The sequence below is a fragment of the Falco rusticolus genome, chromosome 2 (genome assembly GCF_015220075.1).
Source record: "Falco rusticolus isolate bFalRus1 chromosome 2, bFalRus1.pri, whole genome shotgun sequence".
Lineage (NCBI taxonomy): Eukaryota > Metazoa > Chordata > Aves > Falconiformes > Falconidae > Falco > Falco rusticolus.
The window spans coordinates 67,480,591-67,507,517 of record NC_051188.1 but is presented as its reverse complement, the minus strand read 5'-3'; the positions used below and the strand labels follow the sequence as shown (position 1 = coordinate 67,507,517).

The 26,927-nt window shown below is 45.7% G+C and overlaps 2 long non-coding RNA genes across 4 annotated transcripts in view; one reads left to right on the top strand and one right to left on the bottom strand.

Annotated features, from left to right (window-relative positions):
• Positions 1 to 16,430, bottom strand: part of LOC119143259 — a 29,886-nt gene extending 13,456 nt beyond the window's left edge. For both annotated transcript variants that reach the window (XR_005102642.1, XR_005102643.1), the window contains exons 1-3: positions 16,380 to 16,430; positions 10,204 to 10,285; positions 1,209 to 1,294 (exon numbers count right to left, since the gene is read on the bottom strand). This is a non-coding gene — a long non-coding RNA (uncharacterized LOC119143259). The remainder of the gene's footprint in view (positions 1 to 1,208; positions 1,295 to 10,203; positions 10,286 to 16,379) is intronic.
• Positions 16,431 to 17,684: 1,254 nt separating this feature from the next.
• LOC119143686 lies at positions 17,685 to 21,120 on the top strand. 2 transcript variants are annotated; one of them, XR_005102766.1, is made up of 3 exons: positions 17,685 to 17,829; positions 19,300 to 19,425; positions 20,919 to 21,120. It is a non-coding gene; the product is annotated as an uncharacterized LOC119143686 (long non-coding RNA). The 2 variants fall into 2 exon arrangements; XR_005102765.1 differs by lacking the exon at positions 17,685 to 17,829 and adding an exon at positions 18,337 to 18,510.
• Positions 21,121 to 26,927: the final 5,807 nt, after the last annotated feature.

The window sequence follows — 26,927 nt, the reverse complement described above, 5'->3', positions numbered from 1 at the left end:
GCTTCTCTCCTCTAATCAGTTAAGTGAGGCTCTTTCCCCTCTGTTGTTTGTGTGGATCTGTCACATAGCACCTAGAGACACAAAAAAACATTTTAAATAGGAAAATGCAAAACACAAAAACTAAAGGATTGAGGATCAGATACCTGAAACTCCTCTCAACATTTTCTTTCAAGCTGAGCACGTTTCATATTAATGGTGTCTCTTTAACATAAATAATGATCTAATGAAATAAATATGAAATCGAAAGAATCATAAAAAGAATTTTACATTTAAGAATGCCATCTGTGTAACACTTAGCCTAACAATGAAATCATTTCTGTGCCAAAACAGCTCACTCCGCTTCCAGCACAAGTTACAAGGAGAGGGTAATGGTTTTGCAGAACAGGATAGAAGTCTGAGTTCAATCACAGAAGGAGCACCTGGGTTCAAACTTGCGGCGCTTCACACAGACAAGGAATCTTGCACGTGAGTTTTGAACCAGCCTCTGCTAATGTTTCCACCTCGAGTCATCACGAATTTTTCATGAGGTTGCCGATCTTTATGACAAGGAAATTTAGATATCAGAAGAGACAATTTTGGGGATCAGTACGAGGGCATCTCGCGACAACTATGACACCCATTCTCTGCTTGCCCACCGTGCAAACTGTCCTGCAATCCAGAGACAGGTTTGCCTGACTGAAGAGCACAGGACTCAGAAACAAGACCCCCTTTAAGTATGTCTGCAGCCAGAAAAGTTCTCCCTATAAAGCACTTAGGACTTAACACCAGACTTAACGTCAGCTTTTAGGACCGGTGTCCTACACCTGGGTTGCCCGGGCATGCAGTGGGAAGACCCGTGTCACGGGATGGAGATGCTGTTCCATGAACTGGGAAGCCAGGCTCTTGCTGCACGCGAAGCAGTGCAGCACAGCCCTGCTGCACACAATGGAGATTGTTTGTTTACACCAGCCGAAGAGAAGGGAACATATTTGTTTTGAGTGAGCTGTGTTAGAATACATATTGTTTTATATGCCCAGGCCTCATTACGCCGTGCTAGTCTTCAATATGGATCAGATCCTAAAACTGCTCAACATACTGAAATAAATGTGAGCTCTACCCACAGAACATCTCCAGACTTAGGCCTCATGTCTATCAATGTCATCTCAAAAAAACAAATGTTCAAAAAAGAATAACAACAAAAGTATCTTAGAGACGTGAAGGATGCTCACGTGTGGTAGATGCCATTCAAGGAGATGCTGAGGAATTACTTGCAGAGAGAGAAATCCACGTAACAAGCCTGGAGAACAGAGTGGGCCTGAAAGAAAAGGAGAGATAATTAAGGTTCACTGAAAGAAATATGATTAGTACCAGTCAGGTTTGTATTTTAGGAGTTATTCTGAAACTGAGAGGAAATTCTTCCTTCACGTCAGCGATGTGGACCCATTAACATCTCCCCAGGCAAAGGTGGCCGCAGCCTGTATTTTGCTTAAAGATATAATTGTGAGAGCATCCACAGAGGAAGAGTTAAACCACTGGTTAATAAACAACCTGAAGTGCTGTACGCTGTATTCATATAAGGGAAGGTATGAGCCAACAGAGAGAGATGTTCAGCTGCAATCAAAGAGGATCTGAGCCTAACTGAGCACTCACATGACAGTTGGGATCATTTCGGATCCCTTCCAATGAAGATAAAATAGCATCAAAAGCAGGGAGGCTTTTTTCTTTCTTTTAAGGATGAAAACACAACATCATTAGTCAAATTTTCTCTGAACTTCCACCTCCTCATGTTGATTTGTACTCAGGTTGAGTAAACATATCTTTCCATCAAGGTAAATAAATGTAAAAGCCTATCAGTAACTTAATTGCTTAACGAAGGATGCAGTGTAGGGTGTAACACAGGTTTTGACTATACTGTTGAAGTTAACGACCTCTCAAAAACACCTATTATACAGCTTGGCAGTAAAAAATATCTGTTCCTTCTTGAACATTTTCTTGTAAAATTTCAACCATCTACTAAACATTTTTTCTAGTGGTGGGGAGGGGGTGGAAACCTCTGAGGACAATTTCCCAAGTGGATTGATGTAAAATGGAGTTTATTCATTTGAGATGCTGTCCTTTGGGAGCCTGCATGCCACAGAGAAATTAAGGTAGAAAGAAGCAGGGAGTCCGCAGTAAGGGCAGAAGTTACACAGCGTGGGGGAAATATCTCCACATGAAAATGGCCACAGTACTGAGTGGGACCATTCGCTGGCGGGGGGGGGGTGGGGCAGGGCAGAGGGGATGGTTGCTCAGCCCACGGATGTCAGGCAGGAGCCTGATCTTGGATGCGTAGCACACACCTAGGGACATCTGGGAGTGTGCCCTCCTCTGTCCTTGCACACCTAGTGCCCTGGATTGAGAGGACCCGTGGGAGAAAGCAGTTGTTCCCATTAAAATCAAGCCATTTAATAGAGGTGCAGGCAAAATCAGCTCTCCGGCGAGAGGACAGGGAGCGAGGAGGGTATGCCATGCATCTGAGATCGAAATCTGGCTCACGGTGGGCAGGCAGGCAGAGTGCAGAGGCACAGCTGCCAGCCTGACATGATGGATCAGAGAAGCTACTAAGGAGCTGCAAGAGTCCAAGCAATTGAAGCAAAGCAAAACATGGAAAGGCAATAGGTCAGCCCATCTTTACAATCTATCAATTAAACAATCATCCATTTCCAAAGGTGTATGATGTCCTAAGCAGTAGACATCCCAGCACGTGATTATTACTGTGATGGAAGGACAGGCTTACCAACAGGAATTAATAATAATAATAATTACTAGGAGCACTAATAATTTTGGATAGGTCGTTCCATCAGTGAACCCCTCTGAGGAAATAACACGGTTGGGCATTTTGGCCTAATTCTATAGTGCCGTATCAGCTTTACTCAGCCCGTTGGAAAACAAAGGTGTGTTCAAAATTGTCCATTACGTGGGAGGCTTTTGCCAAAATCTCACCCTCCTTTGGTTAGTCAGCAGTGGTGAACGCTGCAGAGTCGGCTTCAGCTGCTTTCTCCAAAACCCCGAAGCTTTCAGAAACGTTCATTTCTGCTGGCATCACTCAACAGCTCATTGTTAGGATTTGTTCTCATTGGCATGCATGAACTGAGACTGATGTATGGGGTAATCCAGAGTGACAGCCTTCAGCCCCAAAAGTGGATACCTGCTTCCCTTAGAGTCCAGGGACTCACACTTGACTCAGAAGGATATACACAAAAATTATCTTTCCTCCCTCATTCGCCTGTGTTAAGCCTAAGCGTGTTCATCCAAATTAGCAATCAGGCAAACTGTGCATGCAGAAATCTGCACTTGTACAAACTGTGCAATTTTTTTGTAACATTCCGAGATTAAATATCTTGACAAAAGATGAAAACCCTTTAACAAATCTGCCCCTAGAGAAAAGTAACATTTTTTATTCCATTTACTGTCAAATGACATAAAGAAAGTATAGCTGAACACAGTCCTATAGGTTGATTTGTTGCTTTAAATAATGTCACTAACATCCAGATATAAATGTGACGGTGCAGAAAAAAAAGTTCACATTGAGCTAGATTCAATTACAGACCTAGAAATTGAAATTAAGTCTGATGCTACATGCTTAATTCATGTTTGTGTGACTGAGAAAGGGAGTATCTGGTTTACCTTGAATTTCCTGCCTTAGTGTGGTGACCCACACGACCCATCACATTAATTAAAAAATAGTTTTCAAATGTAGCCTAAGTGGTATTGCACTGGCAGGAGGAGACAAACACTTTTTTGTCCTCAACATGTTATGTGATATAAAGGAAGCTGTTCAACGTCTTTTTCCTTGATTCTTAGGCAGGTCTTACAATTCTCATTGAAGAGTAGGGAAAAATACGATGACTTCTCACAGCAAGAAGCCAAAGATTCTTCTTTAATAAAAAATTACACATTTGCCCCTCAAAACCCACAATCCTCTCCTGACCACATAGTTTGAAGCAGGTGCACATGGGCAATTATCACACGTTATACCGGTGTACACATGTAGGTATTACACCCAGTATGGCACATTTACGTTTAATACTCCAAAATACTATATCAGATCAGTGGACTTTCAACCAGCACACATTTGACTACTGATTTCACATATGGGGCTGGGACTAACTTTTTTCCTAATATGGTGATGGCACAGGCACTATTTAAATGATTCCTGAGCCTTGTAAATATACACCAGATGTATCTTTTGTAAATGTTACATTTTTCAACATCTCAGCATTTGTGAATAGTTGAAAGCGATGCCAGCCATCCTTTAATGGGGCACAGAAGCATACTGCATTCAAAGAAATGGCACACCATTGCAATAGTCAAAATTACAAGTGCTGTCAAAAAGCTACATTTTCGCTTTATTGATTAGCACCAGGTAACGCAGCACCTTGCATTGCACCCTCGTACGATCTTCTTTCAGCTGATGTTTCCCTGCACACGGGTACACAGAGAGGGATGTGGAGCTTCCAGGGACCCAGAAGGGCAGAATCCTGGGGAGCCAGACATGCCCCCCCCGGATGACCAGAGGTGGAGCGGGAAGGGGTGCAGGGGCTGCTGCTCTCGCAGCCGTGGTCACCACCCATTGCCAAGAGGCAACCACAGGGATGCACCCATCTTCCAAGGGCTGGGGAGGAAGCAAAGCGCACCTTTCCCACCGGCACTGGTGCTGTTTGAGGCTATGCTATGTTTTTCTGCAGCTCGGGCTCCTGCTGGTTGGTTGCAGAGATAACTCAGCCCAGGGACAGGCATCTCCTGTTCGGGACCTCTCCTGGAGCACAGGGTGAATTCATTCAGCTGTAAGAAGCAGCCGCTGCCTAGGGTTTGCTGGACCTCTTTCATTCCCACCCCCCCAGGCCTTTCCTGGCTTCCCTGTGTCACTGCAGAGAGCTCACAGAAGAACCAGGAGCATATGTGTGATGGGCTATGGGAAATGTCCTCTCCACGCTTTCTGCCTCCTGGCACTTGTCCTACCCGTGACCACCACAACCCAATGGCCCCAATGGTCTCACCGTTCGTGTCAGGCAGTAAAAAGAGCCCTCAGAAAATCAACCATCACATTTGCCTGAAAATTTGCCTTTGCAAGATTTGCCCCCCAACTGTCCCACAGGTAAGAGGAAAGGCCTTTGCAACGTCGCACAGTTACTGTTGTTTGCAAGGCTGGGGGCTTTTGCTCTGTGAATTTTGTGCTGGAGTTGCACGGTGCACCTCAGCCCAGAAGATCAGCTAAAATCAGAGCTAGGTGACACAAGACAATAAGCTCAGAGGGTATGTGGACTAGATGTAATGCCCCACTACAAGTATTATTTCCAAGTTCACAGGCTTGCAAATTAAAATGTCCCTGGATCGCTGCCATAAAAAAGAACATTAAAAATCAGGGGAAGAGGTCTGGGCATCTGTTAGAAGCATCTAATATATACCAAATGTGTATGCTGAGCTTCTTAGATATATGTGTTGTTGAAATATAGCCTACAACTAATGTAAAAGCAGAAATATTTTAATTGTATTTTTCCATTTGATATTCAAATGAAAAAAATATATCTTATTAAACACAACACTTGGCTTTGCTATTTTAATAAAAAATAAGTTGTTGAGGAAAAGAAAAGCAAAACTACTGATTCCTTTCCTTATGATGATCAAATGAGCCTTTCATGTTTGTATCTTATACTTCACTTTTTAGCATTTTGAGGCAAATAGCAGATATCAAAACTTAGTAAATAATCAAAGACTTATTCAGTTTTTCCAAACTGTCATGCTGCTTATCTTGTAATAACTGATCTCTTAGGTAGCATAAGCTATTTAATTGCTACTGAAGATTATTTGAATGAAAAAAGAGACGACATTCTCCCTTACCCCTCAAAAAGACAAAACTATATTCTTCAAAAAGACACATGCCGACAGATAGATTCTGATCTCTTCTACACATGCACAAGTGCAGGAGCTAATTTTACAAGATTTGATAGGAGCTGCGTATCTGAGATTACACCCTGTCCTCCTGCCTGCACATTCCACATGGAAAATGGCTTAATTTGGAAATAAATTTTGTTGCTGATATATCCAGACTCCGTAGTCTCTGGGCATCCAAAGAACCAAACCTATTAAATTATTTTAAAAAGCAGCTAAGTATGCACAGCAACTGTATTTTAAATGGACTTTTTACAGTGTTGGCAAAGTGCGTATTCATGTATCCCCCCTGACATGATAGACTGTAATGGCTTCGGTCTGTCATGTCAACCATCTGCATATTAAACAGTCCCTAAGTACACATTGACACAGCAGACCCTAATAGCTCTGAAGCTGTAACAATCTATTGAGTCAATAATATGCATGTTAAAGAGCATCTCCTGTACTTCCATCAATATCTTTTATCTTTTCCCTAATTTGTATCTTCTTTTTATATGTATATTCAGAGTCAAGGTTTTAGGAACCTTTATCCTTTAACATGCTGCTGCAGATGTGAAACATGTGGCAGAGAGAGGCATATGCAGTAGCAAAATCCTCTAGTATCTGGGCCAGATCTTAAAAGGAGGACTGTAATATTTTGACACTGGCAGCACACGTTCTTCCAGATAAGGTGGAAACAGCCCCTCGTTTCTGCTGGGCCAGGTCTGGTGCTTATGAAAAGCCCGGGAAAAATTCCTGATGATTTCACAGGCTTTGGACAGAGCCCAGTGTGATGCTACTCATTTCCTATTATACATTTCCTTCTAATTAAATGAAATAGGTCACAAGGGGAAAATGAAACAAAAGACAAGTGTATTTATTTACAGTAATATCAACCCCAAAAAAGAACAATCCGAAACAAGAGAAAAGATAATACAAAATACACTGTCTCTTCATTAACTTGAAATGACATCTGGTACCATGGTCTTAATTCATTCCTGTGTGATCCCAAGATCTTTTATACCGTGGAAGAGGGAGACTGTTATTTAAGCATAAGAAAAGGGTGACTTAACTTCCTTTGTCTACATAACCACAGAGCAAAAGCTTAATTTGCTTTTCCTCAGCTTCACATCACTGTACGGCCGTGCAGTCCTCTCACACCCTGCTCACAGGACTTTCCCATCTCCTTCTGCTCCTCTTGCTTTCTGTAAGCATCACAATTTGGCTGACACTTTTAAAAGAGAAACCAAAGTGCAGTTTGTGTTTCCAAAAGGCAGACCCAGGGACAGGGAGGTCACTTGACCCTATCAGCAGATCTTACTGGCCTGAATTCCCCTCTCCTTTCCACTAATTTGACACCGATGTGTCTTTGAAGCACATGTGGATTTATTCCAGCATATTCTCGATTAACTTTCACACCAGTGAGGGCAGAATCGTGGTACTCCCCCTGTTGCTCTGCCTTGCACCATTTCATGTCCCTAGGCAGACCAGACCAGACCAGACCAGATCTTCTACATCTGTGTCTCACTTTAGGACAGCATCCCCTAGCCGCATGACAAGCACTGAAGGCACCTGCAACTTTCTTCTCGTAGCCAGCAGACTCTTCTTCCCAATGCAATGGCAGAAAAGTCAATCAGATCCTCCCCCTCACCACCACCCCAACCATGAGGCAAGTCCTTCAAGCCTCAGAGTAGTGCATCCACTTCATCCTGCGTGCCACCATGTGTGTTATCAGGACAGGACTTTCTAAACAGTGGGTAACACAGTGCTCACACAGCCACAGTATTCATTATCTGAGCTTACCCGTTGAATATCTAGCAAGCAGATTTAGTTTTGGGCAGGAGATGTTTTTTTCTAAATTAAAAAAGCTATTGAAAAAATCAAAGCAAATTAAAAAAAGCTAAAGGATGGGTGCCATAAAAAACCCGATAAAACCAAAAGTTACTGGAAGTCCTGCTGTCTACATTGCCAACACTATTTTCTTTAGCTGAGGGAGTCAGCCCGAGTGGAGCTCTGGAAGGGCTTGTTCCTGAGGGAAACTGTTCATTGCCAGCCCCCTTCTGTGATGCTGCAGTTTATCACCAAATAATAGATGAAGCGCAGTCCTCTCTCTGCAACATGATGGGTACAGCCTTGCTCATTTGAGGAAAATGTGTCCTCGCTGCAGGAGCTCTCCTGTGCTATTCACTCTAGTCAACCCTGGTACTTGCTGTGTAGCAGCCCAACAGCCAGGACCAGTCGAGCCCTGGTGACGGTAGGAATGCCACACAGCAGTAACATAGCAGCTCTGCATCATACACGACACCCACCTGCTCATCTGGCTTTTCCGTTTGCACTTAACGAGCCCTGTAGGCTTTCCTGTTACTTACCAGAGTTACCAGGCAATGGCAAAGAAGGACGGGAGAAGGGGGGCTGCTGGCCACACAGCCAGAGAGTCCTTTAACGCTAATCCTCTGCACAGAGGATTAATGGGTTGGGTAATGCTAACTCTGGGTGGCCAGGACTTCCAGGAATTGTTCCATTGATTTATGAGGAGATGTCGCCCGGTCCAACCCTATGTTAGAGTAACTGATACCTGCCACCAGGTGAAAGAACAGTCACCAGCCTCAGTCAGTAAATGAGCCAGCTACGGTAAGGATGACGGAGAGAGGGCGAGCGAAAGAAATGCAATGCCGTAATGGGGTGCTCCGTGTCTCCCCAGCAGCCGCCTTGTGCACGCTGCAAGTGCAAGGTGAGGTCTCCAAGAAGGGCCTCGCCTCCTCCCACCTCATCCCCTCCTGCACAAGCTTGCCTCAGGTTTGCCTGACCCCTACCCCACCAAAGTCAATGGGAAGATTCCCAATGACTCCAGTGACGAGTACCCTCAGGCAAATGCGGGAGACCAAAATTTGGGCAGGGCTATGATTTCACTGTCTGTGTGCTTAGGATGTCTCCTTTCCCACACGGAAAAATGCTGGCCACCCTTCCCACTTTTTTGGTTCTCAGTGTTCAACACTGCACCTGGAGTTATCTCCCATTTACCAGGGAGCTGATTTAAGTGTCTGACTCAGTCACATATGTTTGGCTCCCTTACCCAGAGTAAGATTTGGCCTACTAGCTGTGAAAACAGCTTATATCACATGTGCTGCAAAGCCTAGCCAGAACAGGCTGAATAAAGGATGAAGTTTAATCATGGAAATGTTGACCTACAAATAGAGAACAAAATGTTAAACCACATGGTATAGGGTGCTGCACGCCCCAAATATCAAGGAGAGGAAAGAAGAATTGAACACATTTGGAAAGTAAAGCTTACTGTTTGGGGTTTGTTGTTTTTTTCCTTTTTCTTTTTCTTTCTGCAGATTCGGAGAGTCAGACCCACACTGTTCCCGCTCGCGATGACACCCTGGCATCTGAAGAACAACATGACACCCACCACAAAATGCTGCTGTTGGCTGGCACCATCTAAAGTGGCGAGGTTTGGTGAGGGAGGTGAGACTGCCAAAGGAAGGCAAGTGGGGGTGTCACAGCGAGTGGGACCCGGCCACCAGCGTGACTCGAGTCTGTGGGACTGCTACAAAGTGGGGAGAGGCAAACGTGATGGGAATGAATGCCCCTTTCATCCCGCATCCTTGAAAACTAGCCATGGGTTACCTCTAATGGCTGGGGGGGGTCTTTGTCGTTATTTTCACACCACCTTTCAGCCGGGACATTCTCACCTTTGTGGGTTTCACACAAAGAAGGGCAGCTTTTTTGGCAGAGAATCCATTTCCATTTTTAATCACAGCCATCACACAAACAGTTCATCTCACAAGATGAACTTTATTTATCCTTTATATATCACAGCTTTATTTAACATCAGCTGGGGGGTTGCAAAAGACAAGAATTTTTTAAATCAACAATCATCTTGCTTTCAACAGCTTGCAGGCTTTGTCTTTAGGTACGCTGCATTTTAGACAAACGTAGTTAACAGCAGCCAGCCAGACCTGACTGACTGACAACTGTTTCTTTACAGGATTTCTATGTGCCAAGTAGCTGGACAGTAATATCCATTTGGTATTCATGGAAAGTACTTGCAGAACAATAATGACAATAATTGCTTCTGATTCTTGTGTTTACAACACTGCCAAAGTATCATTAGAGCCTTATTTATAGATAATAATGCTTATTAATCACACATATTTGAATTTTGGAATGTATTAGATTAATATTCTTTTGTAACTTGGTTCCGTACTAATGCTACGAAAAGCACTTTCTGAATGCAGCCCACTGGGAAGTGCTCGCCTCGGAAAAGTAAAAGTATCCAAGCCATCTGCAGGTGAGGGACAAAGGGCATACCTCTTCCTCAGCAGGCAAACACGGGAGCCGGACACGCAATTCCCGAAAGCAGCTCCTTTGGACTAAAATCAGGGGCAGACTCCTGAAAAAAACATACCATGAAAGGTGTGATAGCAGTGTCATGCTTGAGCTTCCTTTTTGATGCTCTACGAGAGGGTCTGCTTTCTACCGCTTTATAAAGAAACCAGTCGGGGGGGGTGAGGAAGGGGTCCGTCTGTCATCTCACTCCTTAACAGCCCGCTCTACCCCATGGGTGAGTTTAGCCTGGACCTCAGACTTCTTCATCAGTTGAGAGGTCGGTAATGAGAAATATAGTACAAAAATCACTCCTAATTTTGGTTATTAAATAATTCCAGCTTTTCTACATCAACGTCTGCTGTGATTCAACAGCATGATAGAAGGAAAATGGATTTTTAAAAATGACAGTTACAACAAGCAAAAATGTCACCCAAACCTAAATATCAGCTGCCATATATTCATATTCTCCTTTGTCTCCCTGTAGCCCATTACAATGCGGAAAAATACACCAAAGCAACTGCAGTACCAAACTCTCCAGTTTTTGGTGTATGGCCAGCTCCATAAATTTGCTTTTAAACAAATAAAAAACCGAACACTGTAGTATGTCTTTTTTTTTTTTTTCTTTTTTCTGAGATAGTTCTTCAAGCAAATTTAGAGGCTCTGTCAGTTTAGGGACCACATTTCCGTCTGCTTTTTTTTTCTTTTTACCCACTGCTGATGTAATGTAACTACTATAAATGCCAGAAATTAGAGAAACTGGGAAGGAGTGGGGGTGTATGTGTTGTATTTTATTCTGTGTGTCCACTTTGTGTTTCTTATGGTGCTCCCTGCGCAGCCAGGATAACCTGTTCCTCAGTGTCACAGCCCCCATTGTCTCCAGGGATCTTTCACAGTGGCAGAAAAAAAAAAATAGAAATAATTAAAACACAGAAGCCTTAAATTGCAAAGAACACTTGTGGCTTTGCTGCAACTCCCCCAAACTGCCCCTAGCCAATATATTTTAACAGATGAAATTACAACGTGATGGTGCCCCTTTAAAATGTTTCACCGATGAATATTCCAGTGTGCTTTGCCTACTCTGTTTAAAAAATGCCAGTATTGAGGTTTCCCAGGAATTTCAAACCTATCAAGACAGCCGGTTCTGAGCACAGCCCAATCGTTTCTAGACGAAGCCAGGATTTAAAATGAAATAAAAACCTAGCAGCATTGTTAGAGATGAAACCAAAGAGTGAAGTTGGGGCTGGGATGTGGAGGGGAGCCCTGTCCTTACGGGTTGGGCACAACAAAGAGGGTCACCACTCCTGCCCCAGGGACCCCAGCTCCTGCCGGGGGGCGTGGTGTGGCTTGTCCCTGGTTTTTGCTGGGAGGAGGGTCATGGCTTCACCCACCACTAGGAAACAAATTATCCCCCAAGTACGGGCACCAGGGGCAGGCTGAGCTTTGCGCTGGGTCCCTTTCCCACTTCCAGCTTGACATCATCCAGCCAAAATTCATCCCAAAACTTGATGGTGCCACACTGAGGAGACTTTAAGCGATAACCGGTAATGGGGTTTAGTTCTCCTGCTTCTCCTCTTCTGAAGAGGAGCCCGTAACCCCAGGTGCACACAACCTGCTACGGGGTTCACAAGCAGAGAGGCATCTACAGCATATTCTCCTCTCCCCAACCATTGGCTGCTCTTCAAAACATTCGCTGTATTTCCCTTAGGTTTCAGCATGTTACCATGCAGAAAGCTGTCCCTCTAACAGGTCTTTAAAATTTGCATATCATTCTTTCCTAACGGTGCTAAGAAATAGCTGGAAGAGTTCTGTACTAAGATCCTACTTTCAGAAAGTCAAAACATGAGCATTTAAAATCAGAATACAGCCTATGCAGATTCTAGACTTCTTGTTTTCTTAATTGAGTAATGAACAATAATTTCTATTATAGATGTCTGTTTTTTTCAGGGTGGCAGTGGTTTAATCATTTCTCCTACCTCGCTGAAGGAAAAGGCAGAGCAAACAGTTATCACATGGGGAAAGGTAGGTTTGTGCTTTACATCCGTAGGGCTGATGCTAAACCTATGCAAAGATAAAACCAGAAATTTCCAGCAACAACATTTTACCATTTTTAGATATGATGCTCACGTTTGACTTTCTAAAGAAAAGTGGCCGTTTTCTTCTTTTTTTTTAAATACTGAGCTTTCACAGTTCTCACTGAAGTCAAATGAAGGGGTAAATGTCCAGTGCTCTTGAAAAATAGTCCCCTTTCCTGCACTACCCCTTTCCTGTGTTTATGTGAACCCCCAGTATGAAAAAGCTGGCTCTCCTGCTCAAAGTCAGTAGATAACTCTACAAACACTGCTCACATACCCCAGCAATTTCAGCACACAAGTCACAGCATGCAAAATCAGATCTCAAGCAAAACCCAAGCAACCAACAGAAAAATCACCTTCCTAACATGAAGTGGGGTTGCTACAGGTTACAATTTTGGATTTGTAGATATGGGATATGAAAATCAAGACAGAAAAGTTTTGACTAACTTTTTCACTAACTGTATCTCGATGGTCACAATACATTAGAAAGGAACATTCAGCTGGAAAAAATCTAAACATAGAGGGAGCTTCTATTGAAAAAGTATCTTTTTGTTGTATCATTTTATTTGCTATATTTCTCACTAGAACAATATTGTTCTGTTTGTATTTAGCATTGGTTTTATTGTCAAATAGTTATTCTTTCTGCTATCAGATTGCATGATTATTGTGTATTTATCCCTCCAGATATGTATCATGAACATTTCCTTATTTTGATATCATTCATAGCTACTAAAATTTGGAATTTGTAGTTTCACATCATCTTCATAGAACTGTAAGACACAAGCAGAATAAAAATAAAAACATACCTTTTCATCTGCCTACCAAAAGGAGAAAAAATAATCTGTATATTTCTAAATAGTCCTGTAGGAGTCATATACTTTTACTATGTGCTATATATCGTATAGTTTCTCTCTCTGTTATGACATCTCTGATCACTTAAAAAAAAAACTTTCAAAAACGTTAAGGCACAAACCTTTGTATGGAGTACTTTTAGTATGCTTTTTATTCTGACAAGATTAATAATTATCCTATAAGCATGACACAGTGTTTTAAAATGTTGTTTCTGCTATGAGTTAGCATTGTGCATATGGGTATAAATGTGGAAAGGAAGGTTATTTCACAGCAAAGAAATGTATATTTAAACACACGGTGATAAAATGGTAAAACTGTTTAAAAAGGAAAAGCAGGGGGGTTTCCCCCATCACAGTTATTCTGAATTTAAAATATTTGCAGTGAGTTTCAGAAGGGCACTGGGCATTCGTAACAAACACGAGCTACTGAAATTAATTGGAGATAATTGGGAGAATCATAGCAAACCAGGGCTTTGGGCAAAAGTGGCCAGAAAGAGATCTGCTGTGTAGAAGGTGACAAGCATGTCCCCTCCCCACCCACAACAAGCTGCTGCCTTCTGTGGCACTTGTGAATAGCTCCTGGTGGGAATCAGGCTATGGACTAACCAGACTTTTGCTGTCCTTCAACAAGCTAGTTCCTAAGCGCTTACAGTCCTCATGACAGACTCAGTCCTTCCTTGAACACGCAATGGCCCTTTCTACAGAGCTCATACGCATCCCAGCACTCTCCATTGGTGCAAAGGCACCTTTTTTTGTGCAACTGTTCAAAATGCCCAGTCAATATGTATCCTATGTATCGCATATAGCGACTGCAGTTATTGCTGGCCTGGTCCACCACAGCCAGAGTGAGTAGGACCTCACCCTCACATGGCTTAGGCATAAGGGCAAGGTCACCGTGGCCCTCAGACCTAACTCCATCCACATCAAATAAACACAAACTTAACCCCTCCATTGATATTAAAGTCCAATGGAGATAGACCAGGGTGTGGACTGAGGGCCAGATCCTGCTCATTCCTATGACACAAAACTCCAGCTGGCTTCAATGATTGGGACAAGCAGGATTTGGCCCATCTTGAGGAGCACAAGGTTTGGCTGCCAGGGGCTGAGCTGCACCCACTCATTGGAGCAGGGCAGTGAAACACTGGAGTCAACAGACCTTGTACGAAGGAGAAGACGAAGGGCTATGCTTTCTCCCTGCTAAAACCAACGGCAAGGCAGGTGGTGGCACCACGACTTGCCCCTGAGCTGTAGAGCTGGGCATCAGCCCTGCTACGCTGTCTGCGCTAACTTTCCTTGCAGAAGTGATTTTTAAGTAATGTAATGCCAAGTGCCAGAGGGCTCACTTTTTACAACATCAAGCTGAATCATATCAACTCCCATTCTAAATTTAAAATAAGATTGCATTACTTGACTTCATACTTTTTATAAAGGTCCCATTGTGGTGCGGTTTCATGAGGTATAAAAGCTCGTGCAGGTATTATGGGCTGTATCAGTTCATTTCATCTCATTAATCAGCTACTTAAAAATGTTTTCCTTGCAGCACAGTAGAAAAATAAAATAAATGTTCTTTTTTATCATTTCCCAAATTAAATTCATATTCCATAATGACCGTATTTCATGTGCAAAATAACAAAATATGCTTACATACCTGACTTCACTTCTTTAGTGAATTGCTTCATTTGTAAAATATTGCACATAAAATTGGAACCTAAAATGAATTACTTGTTTTTTCTTGATGTGAAACCTTGTTTAAGTTCACAGCAATTTTAAATATGATACATTTAAAATATTAATATTTCCCATATATTATTCACTGACTTTCAGGTTTCATCTCAAGTTAGTGGCACTTCATATTTCAAAGGAAGAAGTGTTTCTCTTTTCAGTACTAATGTTCTATTAATTCACTTTGTAATATCATTCTGGTTCAGACAAATGAAATTGCACTAAATGGCTTATGCCAAGAATCATGCTAAAGTTGTTGGCATTATATAAAATTCTATATTCCATTACTATTTTATAAGTTTTTTATCTCAGTGGCATCTTTTTAGGCATAATTCATAGCCCTGTTCGGTTAGTTCTAGAAGGACAAATATATGCACAAGTATTTTTATGCTGAGATTGGGGTATATGTAGATATTCACAGTAAAGTCAGTAACTGAAGTGACTTTTGCAAGGCACCAGATACAAACTCCCAGTGAACTACCTTAACAGCTTTTCCTTTATGAACATTTTTTATTTTCAGTAGTTTTCTCTTCCAGCGTGTATTTCATCACACAGGTGTATAAACATGCACGGACGCACACATATACATTTGTGAAAAATAAATTTGTGCGTGTGTAGAAATACTTAAAATGCTTCGTATGCATATTATGCAACATATGCCATTCATGTAATCATTATATATATAAATAAAATTCATTTCATAGATACAAATAAAATATGTGGAGGAAGTCCTTAAAGGACCTATAAAGGCCTAAATGTAGACAAATTCTTCATCACATCCAAAGAACTGAAAGAACTGTGGATATAAAACAGAATCTTTTTATATGGCTATGTATCTTTTATAATGTTTCCATAAAGTCCACATGGCCACGTAACTATTTCCAGAGATGCCGATGGAAGTTACACCTGGACAGGCTGAAAATCTTTCATGAGTAAAGCAACATCTAGTCCTATGAAACGCCCTTCAGTAGTGAAACAATTAGAAAGCGCTGGAGCAAGAGTAGCAAACAGCATCTGTAAAATCACCTGTAAATAGATGTAAGGAACTATAAATATACCTCAGTATTTGTATAGCTGACTTTCTCTGACTGTCATCAAAATTAGATGCTCAGGAGCTAGAAATCCAACTCCCAAGTTATGAAGATTAATACGTTTTTATAAATATATAGTCTGTGCCTTTAAGTTTGCAACATTGTTAGTAATGTATATTCCTTTTTTAAAGCCTGGTATTCGCTCCCTTTGCAATTTTTTAAAAAATAAGATTTTTTCTTTAAATTTGATCCAAGTCTCAAAAAAAAATTAATTGCAAAATAACTGATGCAAATCCCTGTCACTTGTGAATACAATGAAATTACACAGAGAAGAGCAAATACAGGAGAGGCTTCTCCTCAGCAGCAGCAATGAATGCCCTGTTCCTATACGGACCTCAAACACCAGGATTTTGAAATATGAATTAAACCTCAAATGCAAATTAACCTCGGAAAGGGGGGGGGGAAGAATCAGAGAGACATACCAAGTCAAACGCTCCTTTTTCTGCCTATCTCGTCCGCAGTGGTAAAATAGGCTAAACAAAACAAGTGCACATCAAGATAGAGCCAATTAAGGAAAAGAAAGCGGGGAGGGGAGGGGGGGGAGGACGGCACCTTACTGAACACATGGGGAGTGGGAGCGCAGCACCCCACCATACCTACCTTATGAGTGTTCAAAGGAAGACAACTGGGGTAAATTGGAAACAGCTTTGATTTTTGTCATCCGGCTACACCCGGGATGCGGCAGGCGGGGGGAGAAGGGTCGTTCTGGGTGGGGGTGGAGGGGGGATAAAATGAGTGCGGGGCGGCGGAGGGGGGGTACCGGGCGAGGGAGCCAAACGGTATGCAAATGAATGGGGGTTTTTGGGGGGCGGTGGTATACGGTTGGCTTTTTTTTTTTAGGGAAAGGCGGGGGGTAGAGGAAAAGAGGCACCGTCAGTGGCGGGGTGAGCGGGTCCCCGCCCGCCCGCTCCGCACACGCGTGGGGAGCCGTGCGGGGCGCGGAGGGGCGCGGAGGGGCGCGGAGCCGCCGTGTCGGCGGCGGGCAGGGGCGGGCGGGGCGCGGGCGCTGCCCCTGCCCGGGAGCGGGGGTGCTCCAACGGCGGGGGGTGCGCGGGTGCGGCGGCCGCCCCCTCTGCCCTCCTTCATTCATCGCCTCTCTCGGCCCCCCACCCCTCCCACCCCCCGCTGCTCCCCCGGCCCCGCTGCCTCACCGCTCCCGGCGGCTCCCCGCTTGGAAATGGAGATCGGCAACTCTCACCAGAGCTCACCAGCATCCCACGGTCCTGAGGAAGGAGTTTGGGGCGGCGGGGGGGAGTGGGGGAGCGGGCGGGCGGCGGGGGGGGGGGGGGCGGGGGGGGGAATGTTTGAGAGTGACGGTGAGGCGAGGAGGAGGAGGAAGGCTGGGAAGAAGGGGGTGGGGGGAGACGGAGCTCCTGAAATGGAGCCAGCCCAAATGGGAGACGATGCTGAAGCAGGGGCTGCGTCATTTCGGGGCTGGGAGAGGGCTCAGCGCCCCCCGCTCCCCCCGCCACGTCCCTGCCCGCACACGGCGGGGGGGGGGGGCAGCTACGGGCAGGGCAGGGCGCCCCCCCCGCGGGGCGCTGCGGGGCCGGGGCCGCCTCCCCCCGCCCTTCGCCGCAAGCCCCCGGGGCCGGGACGGGGCAGGAAAGCCCCGCTCCAGGGAAAGGGATAAACCGCCTTCGGTGTGCCCAGCGATGCTGGGAAAGGGGCAGGGAGCGGCGTGTGGGGCGGGGGGCAGGGCGGGACAGGTCCGGTCACGGCCACAAGTGGGGGTCCTCAGCGGGGCCAGCTCCCGCAGGAGGAGCGGGGTCCTGCGGCCGGACAGGCTCCCCGGGAAGGCAGGGGCAGGAGGAATGATCGGCATTTGTAACTGCGGGGAAAACTCGCAGCCTTTCAAAGAGTTTCAGCTGGGTGAGTGGAAATGCCTTCTGCCCCCTTCACATTTGGAAGCGCAAGGGTCTTTTAAAGGGAGGAGCAGGGGGAAAAAGCAATTATTTTTTTTCTTTCCCCCCTGCTGGACAGTGGGTCTCTTTGAGCCCACTGTCATGTCCTAGGGCTGCAACTATAAACAAACTTTCCTTCTGCAGAGAGGAAGTAGCTGAGACTGAGGGTCTGAAGCTGGCAAGTGGCCAGCGGCTGCCCTGGCCTTCGCTGGCCCTCACCGTGGGGCAGGGGAGGTGGTGGCCTGGCCCTGTGCAGAGGGGCTGTGGGTGCAGCACACTTAACACCTGAGGCAAAATAACTGGCCTGGGAACACCCTCCCTTCTTTCAGCTATGCCCACCTAGTCCAAGGCAATTCCCTTCTAAAGGTCATCCCCCTCAAAGGCTTTCTAAACTCTGCTTCAAATGCTCATGTCCATCTATTTTTTATTCTTTTTTTTTTTCCCCTTATACCCCCGCCGTGGTCTCAGCTTTAAAAAGCAAAGCTGCTTTTAGTGGGCCTGAGATCGCAGGTGCCATCGTGGAGGCCTATGGTGAGCATCAGTAAAGAGCAGGAGGAAAATAAGAGTCCCCAGGCAAGAAGATTACAGTGCTGGTACACGACCATGTACAGCCTCTTCCCCGCCTTCTACAGCACCTGCCACAGCAAAGGTGGTATATGCAAAGTCCTTAAAATATTGACCATCGTCATTATGATTATGTGCGCAGAGAGTTTAGCTTATTTTATGACTGTGAATGTGTGTGTGTGCAATATATGTATGTGTGCGCACACACATACACTTATATGTATGTATATATTCAATAGTGATGGGCCTGTTACACTGAGCAGTGATTTCTCTCCTACAGATAGATGTATAATACACACACATAGTGATGATACCTAAGGTGTTTGGGGGTGGGGATGCATAATATCTTATAAATTTGAAGTTTTTATCAGGCAGAGCAGATTACTTTAAGCGTTCAATTTCTCAGCGATCCAATTTTATTAGGATTTACTATCATTTGTGCTGTGCATCCCTGGGGAAATAATGCTTTGATTAATGTAATCCTGGGCCGGGATCTGCCACATGCCCCTCTCCCAAGAGAAGGGCCCTGTTTGACAAACAAAAACAGAGCAGCAACTATTGCAATCTGCACTCACCTTTCAAAAGCACACAGACCCACATGCACACACGCACACAAAATATAACCCCCTCCTCCCCCCAACCCCAAATACAATAGCAGCATCTCGAAACAATGTGCACTTATTCATTTGCACACAATGCCTCTGATTCACTGTGGGCTGTACAGTCCAGCCCTCAACTGCACAGAGTCAGCCCAAAAAGGATCCTGCTGTCCCCCACTGAGAAGCTGAAGCATCTCTGGGAAGCTCAATGCCTCTCTGTATTTCAGGCTCTCCTTGGGCTCCCAACATTTCTGCCTCTTTGTTTCCCACTGCAGGCCTTGCCACAAACCGATTTCAAGTCTGCTCCTTCAACCCACCGGCAGCCCATGGGCCCACGAAGCTGTCCCTGCAAGGCTCCCTGGCACACATCTGGGGGGACGTATCTCTCTAAACGGGCCCTGGTAAGTGAATCACAGCAAGGCACTCTGCTCAGCTCACAGGAGGGGGGGACAGACACAAGGACACCCAGAAAACAACCTCAAACAGAAAGTCTTCTCACATACATTTTTAAAGGATGAAAAGAAAGTATTCCTCTGCCTTTAGGGATTGCTTGGGTTTGAGCAGCTTTGTTCCAGTCACCCGTCACCACCCTCCCGCCCCCCCCCCCCCAAGCCCCTTTTGTTTGTGTCAAAGGCTGGCAGGAACAATAGCATTTAAACAGGAATAAACATGCCCAGATCAGAGCCCAGCCCCAGAGAAAGCTTTCCCTCTCTTTACATCCCTAGGTGAACTGGCCGGTGTTACCCCCTTTCCTCCTCCTCCCCTCTCCCCCCCCCCCCCCCCCGAAACGACGCCCATCACCGTTAGCCCAAAAGCAGTTTAATGTTGATTCTCCCCCCCCCTCCACGTCCCCACAACAAAGCGGGTCCCACTGCGCCTGGGGAGGACGTCCAGCCCCAAAAGAGGGCCCTGGCCGCACTTGGGTGACTTTATTCCAAGTCCGGATGAATAAATCCAGGGGAAGGAGGAGGGGAGGGATCTCCAGGCTGGAGATGAGGAGGGATGCGGTTTGCGCCGGGGGTTTCACTAAGATGCTGCTCTCTCCTTCGTGTTTACCCACTGACCCCCAATACGGTGACTCAGCGATTACCGAGCGCGGGGGGGGGGAGCCCTTCCTCCTTTTTCTTGCCTGATGAAAAACGTTGCAATTACATTTCTGCATGCTGATCTGAGAGTTCAAATAACAAGCCGTAAACGCGTTATCAGGCGCTTGTTAAGGAAGGGGGGAGTGAAGGGAAGAGGGGGACAAATGTAGACGTATATGCGTCTGTGCATGCCTGGGTGCACGTGTACCTGTATATGCGTATCCTTAGATATGTATATAGATACACATTTAAATGAAAGACTGCCATGAGATCGGCAGTTGTTCGGCCTGAGTCCCTGCACCCAGGCAGATGAGCCTCAGTTTAAAACAGCACCAACCGAACGAGGGAAGGAAGAGGCGCAAATCACTCCAGGGAAAAGTTATTTAGACGTTTCTCTGGGTTTTCGCAGCGCAAACTGACTCTCCTAACCGCGCCTGATCCAGTTTTCCCGCTCCCCTTCCCCCTCCCACCCCGGGGGGATCCATCCCTATTCCACATTTTCCTGCCCAGCCCCGGCTGCCTCTCCCCCGGCGCCCCGCCTGGGCGAGCGTTCGCGGGGAGCTCGGCGCGCCCGTGGCCCGCTGCGCGCCCGCGGAAAGGCCGGCGGAGCGGGGGCCGCCCCCGGGGCCGTGGGGTCGCGGTGGGCTCCCAGCGGGCGTTCGGGTGTCCCTGCCTCTCCCTTCTCCCCTCCCAGCGCTTAGCAGGCAGGAAGAAATTGTTTCAGAAGTCGGATGACGGGGCTGAATTTAGAGAGGGGAGGAGGGAATAAATGCGAGGAGATGATGAATAATGTTAACTTTTGACTGTAGGAGTCATGATGGAGTTGAGCGAAGCTGCGGGGAAATATGTCATTTAATCCCAGGGCTACCGAAGTCCCTTTTATCAAACGTCGTGATGCTGGAATTACGCTGATGTAAAAGCGATTGAGCACTTAAAAGTATCCAACATCAGGCAAACACATAGACTGGGGGAACGGGTGTAAAATGAACGAGCATACAAACAAACCACACGACCGTGAAAACCCCAAATGGATTAGATAAATATAAATACATGTGCATAAAAAAAAAAAAAAAAAGCACGGTAAAACTGTAACTGCTGCATTCACGCAAGGAGAACAGACAGCGTGTGCATGTTTGTGTGCAATGCCAAAAAGAGCAGCCTTAAGGTTGACCTACTGCAATCTGCACTGAGCTCCTCAGACAATAGACAAGTTCAAATGTCAAAAAATCTAATAATAAAACCCAGAGCTGCCAAACTGCACGAACTGTTTTCTGATGTATCACAATTATTCACCCTCTTATCCACTACGAGACTGCCAGTCCTTATGCGTGTAAAAGAAAATCTATGTAATGCATATGGATCTTTCTTCTTCTTTTTTTTTTTTTTAACATGTGAAACGCTATTGAGATGGCAAGCACGCAAATCAGAATGATATCATGTCTAATAAAAGCCGAGCTAAGGTTTTCACAGTCTCTTTTAAAAGACTCCAACTTGTAAATCCCCTTTTTATGTCACTACATGCACAATTATTCTTATAAATAAAAATCTACATGTTCAAGGAGCTGGATTGGAACTATTAATGTCTGTGGGAGCATTAGGTTGCTATCATATGTGATGTGTCTACGTTGAGCTCAAGTCAACAGAAAGATTGTTCCATTAATTTGGCAACTTTCATTACAGTCCGCGTGAGGTGAACCCTGAGCACGACACATTGGGTAATATCAGAATTATGCAGCCGGGAGAGAAAGGACCCCTATTTTAAAAGCTATCTTGTTTTGCATGTGCAATTCTGTATTATTGTTCTAATTTATTACAGAACCCAAACTGCTTTGTTACGCTGAAAACAATAAATAAGGTTCAGAGTGAAGCCTTCAGAATAAAAGGTATGGATAAATGATCCGCCTGCCTATTGTGTTTATCGTTATTACCGTCAGCCTTTAAAAGTAATCTGTGTATTTTCCTATCTTCTCCAGATTGGTTAGTGTAATATCCCTAGTGCAGCTATCAACGTGGTCATAAGAACTATGAACTACAGTATGGGTAAGCTTGAAAAACCCAGAGCAGATCACATTAGCCAAGAACGCTACATATCTGGAAGCCAGTCAACTTCACGTTTGCAGCTGACTGCTGTATTATGCACGAATGTGTTTTACATATAGCAGACTGTATACGGAATATGTCTTTATGTTTAACATTTTAATTTGTAAATGCTAATTAGGCAGTTGGTCTCCACGGTTATATTAGGAGATACCTAATCATTTCCCACTATAAGTAAATGAATACTAAATACGGTAAACATTCACTTTCTTTTCCCTACCTCAGCGACAGCATCGCTTCTACATCCATTTTCCAGAGGCGTCCATTCGGACAAAATAGGTATTCATAAAAGAAGGGGGGGGGGGGGGGGTTGTTGAAAAAAAAAAATGCTCTCTGTAGCCCTTTTGCGATGAGGTGCCACTGCAGGCATAGCCCCGGCACCCCTGGCCGGGCAGGGCTTTTCCAGAGGCAGCCAGCAAAGTTCAGTTTTGCCGAATTAACTTGTTGCTCGTTTTAGCGTTTTTTTTCTGTTCGCCTGCGGTACCCCGAAGCCTGCTGCGGCTAAGTGATGCGGACACACAGCGGAGAGGCTGTGCTGCTAACTCTTGTTTTGTTTAAAGTATAACGCGGGTTACACTTGGAGGGTCGGGGGAAGGAGGGGGCAGAGGAAAGCTGTGGGGAAATCCGCTCAGTCCCCAAGCCGGGATGATGAACTTTGCTGGGCTCTTTCAACTCCAAAACCGGCCGCTCCAGAGGCGAGGGAAATGTTCGCTAAAGTACGGCAAATCTCAAGTAAGCGAGCACGTTTCTGAGGAGAATTGAGCTCTGGAAATGTGTTTTACTAGTCTGGAATATTGCTAGTGTTTATTTCGCCAAATGCGGTAGGTGGAAAGTTTTGTTCATGTAAATATCTCGACCGTTTTCCCGCACGGTCGATACACACGGAGACTTGACTCCGTTTTCCAAATGAAGACCCACAAACACTTGAAATGAAAAGTGTATCTTCTTGTAGGTTGTTTTCTCTCTTTGATTACTTTTCTCTTTCCCCACCCTTCTTTTTTCTTCTTCTTTTTTTTAAATTTTTTTTTTTTTTTAATTTGTGTGTGTGTATGTGTTAGGTTTTTAGGTGGATAGTTCATCTTGCCAGGATCTATCATATTTATGGGCTGTGTGATTTCCAGGGCTCCAATTGGTCTTTCCTTTATGGAGGCAAGGAATAAAACTTGCCCAGTCGCACGGAAACTGCTGGGGCTCCAGCGCAGGGGAACAAAGTGACTTCAATTCCCCCCCTCCGGCCCCGGGGCCGTCGCTTTCCACCCCCACCCCCCTCCGCCTCCGGAGCTGCCCGGGACATCCCCCTTGCAGGTGCGTTAAGGGGATGCTGCAGCCACGTTTGTCGGCCCGTGCCCAGCATCGTGCCGGCGGGCGGAGGAGGGGAGAAGCAGGGCTGCTACTCCTGTTTAGGCAGGAATACCACAAAAAAAACCAACAACGAAATTCCTCACTCCTGTCCTCTCTTGTAACCACTTAGGGAGGGAAATGGAGAAAAGAAGCGGGCGCTCGGGGTAAGGGGCTGAAACTACTCGTTTGGGAAGGGACAGAGAGCCGAGCTGTGTCGAGCTGAGCTGTGGTCGCCGTCGGTGTTGTTTTTAGTTGAGGTTAACGCCTGCGAGTGTCCCGGCCGGCGACAACTCGTGCCCGGTGTGCGGCCGGTGTGGGCAGGGCGGGAGGCGGGGGGTGTCCGGCGCTGGCTCTGGCAGATACAGAAGGCGGGGGGGGGGTGGGGGGGTGGGGAGTGGCCAGCTTGAGGAGGTGGGGGGGCGGGAGGAGAAAGAAAAATAAAGCAGCTACTTTTCCAGGTTTAATACGGCGATTAAATATTAAATGATGTAAAAAACCCGAGTCGGTTTATTGCATCTCCAGAGGCTTAAGCGCCTTATTTGGAAGAAACAACACAAAAACCCAAAACAAACCAGAACCCTCCCAACCCTGCGGGGCACCTTAGGTTACACCGACCCGTGGTGCCCATGACTGTGTTTAATTAGCCGCCCTCACCCCCTTGCAGGCCTGAGGTCCGTTGGAGGCATCGCACCAACCGGGGACACCGTCGGGGCGGCCTTTGCACCGGCAGTCCCCCCGCCCCCGCAGCTCCGCTCCCGCCCGCCGGCCCCGGGAGTTTTGGGGCTTTCTCCCCCGGCCGGGCTGCCTCGGCGATGGGGCTGTGCCGGGGGGGCAGAGGCCAAAGGCCAGGAAAAACCCGAGCGTGCCCCCCACACACACACCGAGGACGGGACGGGACAGGACGGGGGGCAGGGGGGAGGGTGTGCTGAGGTGGTGGGGGGGGGGGGGGGCAGCAGCGCGCCCCCTGGCGCCGGCGCCTGGCGGAGCGCGCCGAAAGTTGATTTTGTTCAGCAAGCCGTATCGTATAAAATTAACGGCAGCCAATAAAATTAACTTACATGTTTCAACCGTAAAAGTCCAAAACAAAATAAAGCTAGTTTTAGTGAAGCTAAGAAGCTCTGGTTTGGCCCCGCTCTCTCTGGCTAGAACTGGGGTCCTTTTATCTAAAGCCCAGTGCACAAACATATAGCTTAATGTGACTAGTGTTCTTCCTTTTATTTCTTTCTCTATGGCAACCAATATGTTCTGCTCAGAAATGTTCCCCCATCAAGGAAACAAATGATCTTGAGGGAGCAGCTCTATACGGCATCTGTTCCGATGGAGCACACAGAGTTAACCCCAGTCAAAAGAGACGCTGGGCACGTCAACAAGAAGTGGAAAATGAGCGATTCTTCTCCCCCCCAAATTGAAACCTATACCTCCCTAGTTTTACAAGCCATTTTATTGATTTGACTATCGACCGTTTCCAAAGAAGTAACTAATTCTAGGAAATTACAATGATCACCGGCTATTGTGTGTCCAAAAGAGCAGCGACAGAGGGGGAAAGGGGAAAAAAAATGCAAATAACACGGCAAAATTAAAATAAATGAAAGTCACGTAATGGGATATTTAAGCCTCGGTAAAGTTTTCAGGAGCGGTATCTGGCCTACTAATTTTATCCTACATTATTTATCACATTATTTATCACACTGACCCAAACGCTATAAAAGAGTTTCAGATCATTAGCCTACACCTCTCAATTAGACGGGATTCGGGGAAAGCGAAGAGACAGGCAAGACTGTCAGGAGAGAGAAACAAAGTGAAATCTGGTCTGTAATCCTCCAGCCCCAATCTCCTTGGAGAATAAAATGAAGGGATGTCCTGGTTAGTTTTGATTGATTATACTCTTTCTGATGGACTTTCACTACAGAGCTCTAGATGTTGTGCTTAACCGTCTGTTCCCTAGTTACAATATTAACCCTCTGCGTGCACCGCCGCTCCGCACCTTCCCCTGCCTCCCCCCGCGCCCGTCCCTCCGCACCGGCGCTGCCAGCAGGTGCCCTTCTGCCCGCGCCCCGGCCCCGGCCCCGGCCCCGGCCCCTCTCCGACCGCTGCACCGGCCGGGCCCCCTCCCCGCCCGCCGGGCGACTCCCCCCCCCCCCGCCCTCCGAGAAGCAGCGTTTGAAAACAGCCCGCATCTCTGCCTCTCCGTTGCAGATCTGTAATATTTTCGAGAGCTTTCCTTCCCCCCCCACTACCCCCCCCCAAACCCTCCCCGAGTCCTGGTGTTACAATAATTAACAGTGCCCAGAAAAGTGCAGTAGTAACCAGAAAGACTTTCCAGCCCTGAAGAATTGCTTTGCTGCCCTGAGCTTTGGAATGAATCCATGCTTTTTATGTAATATTTCACTAAGGTGCTTTTTGTTGCTGGTGGGATTTTTTTTCCTTTCCCTTTCCCTTTTTTTTTTTTTTTTTTTCAGCCTGTTTCCTTCCAGGCAGTTGCCATGGGTTTCCCTCTCTTGTCCTAAGCTTTTGAAAATATATATCCAGAAGACTTTAAAGAAAACAAAAGTAGATAAAAAAATGTAAAACACTTACCGATCATACTTCCAGGATTTAGAGATAATTTTTTTAATTTTTGATTTTAATAAGGTGACAGGGGGAAAAAAGCATGTTCTCAACTCCAGCGAAACGATCCATGTTAAGATTTTCCTTTGCACTGACTCCACTAAGCCCCGCTCTCCACTAGTCTATTATTTTCACCAAAATATATGAAAATTTATGCAAATGAAAATCAGCACTAACTGTTCTCCCCTTGTTATACTTTGGATTTTTTTCCAGACAAAACAATCTCACTCTGCAAGGGAGGGGGTGGGAAGAGTTGGGGAACTAAGTTGGTTGTTTTAGGGGTTGTTTTTTTTAATAAAAGACATTACTCCAGATCGAGCTTTATTTTTTGTTGTCGCTGTTAGGAGGGTGTGTAAATTTTTTATTATTATTTTGGGGGGATTTCTCTCCTCCCACCCCCCCTTTTTTATTAAGAAAGTAGATCTGTTTGCAGAGGCGCTATCACGTTTCATCAGGCCACCTGAGACGGCTTTTGAAAGCGTGTACTGTGAAATTCATAGCAGTAATTTAGACAAAATCCTCACTGTATATTAATGAAAGACGGCCCCATGGCACCGTTCCTATCCTCCCCATTCAGTGTAAACAAAACCACGAGACTCACTCGGTTTTTGAGCCTGATCCAAGCAAAATCGGCTGGAAAGGAAAACATGGGGTTCTGGCACTGACTATTCAAACGTCTGCACCTGGAGATCTCAGATTTATTCAATGAAATCTGTGTTGGATCCTTTATATTTAAAAAAGAAACCTTTGGAAGACGCACGGGAACAAAAATA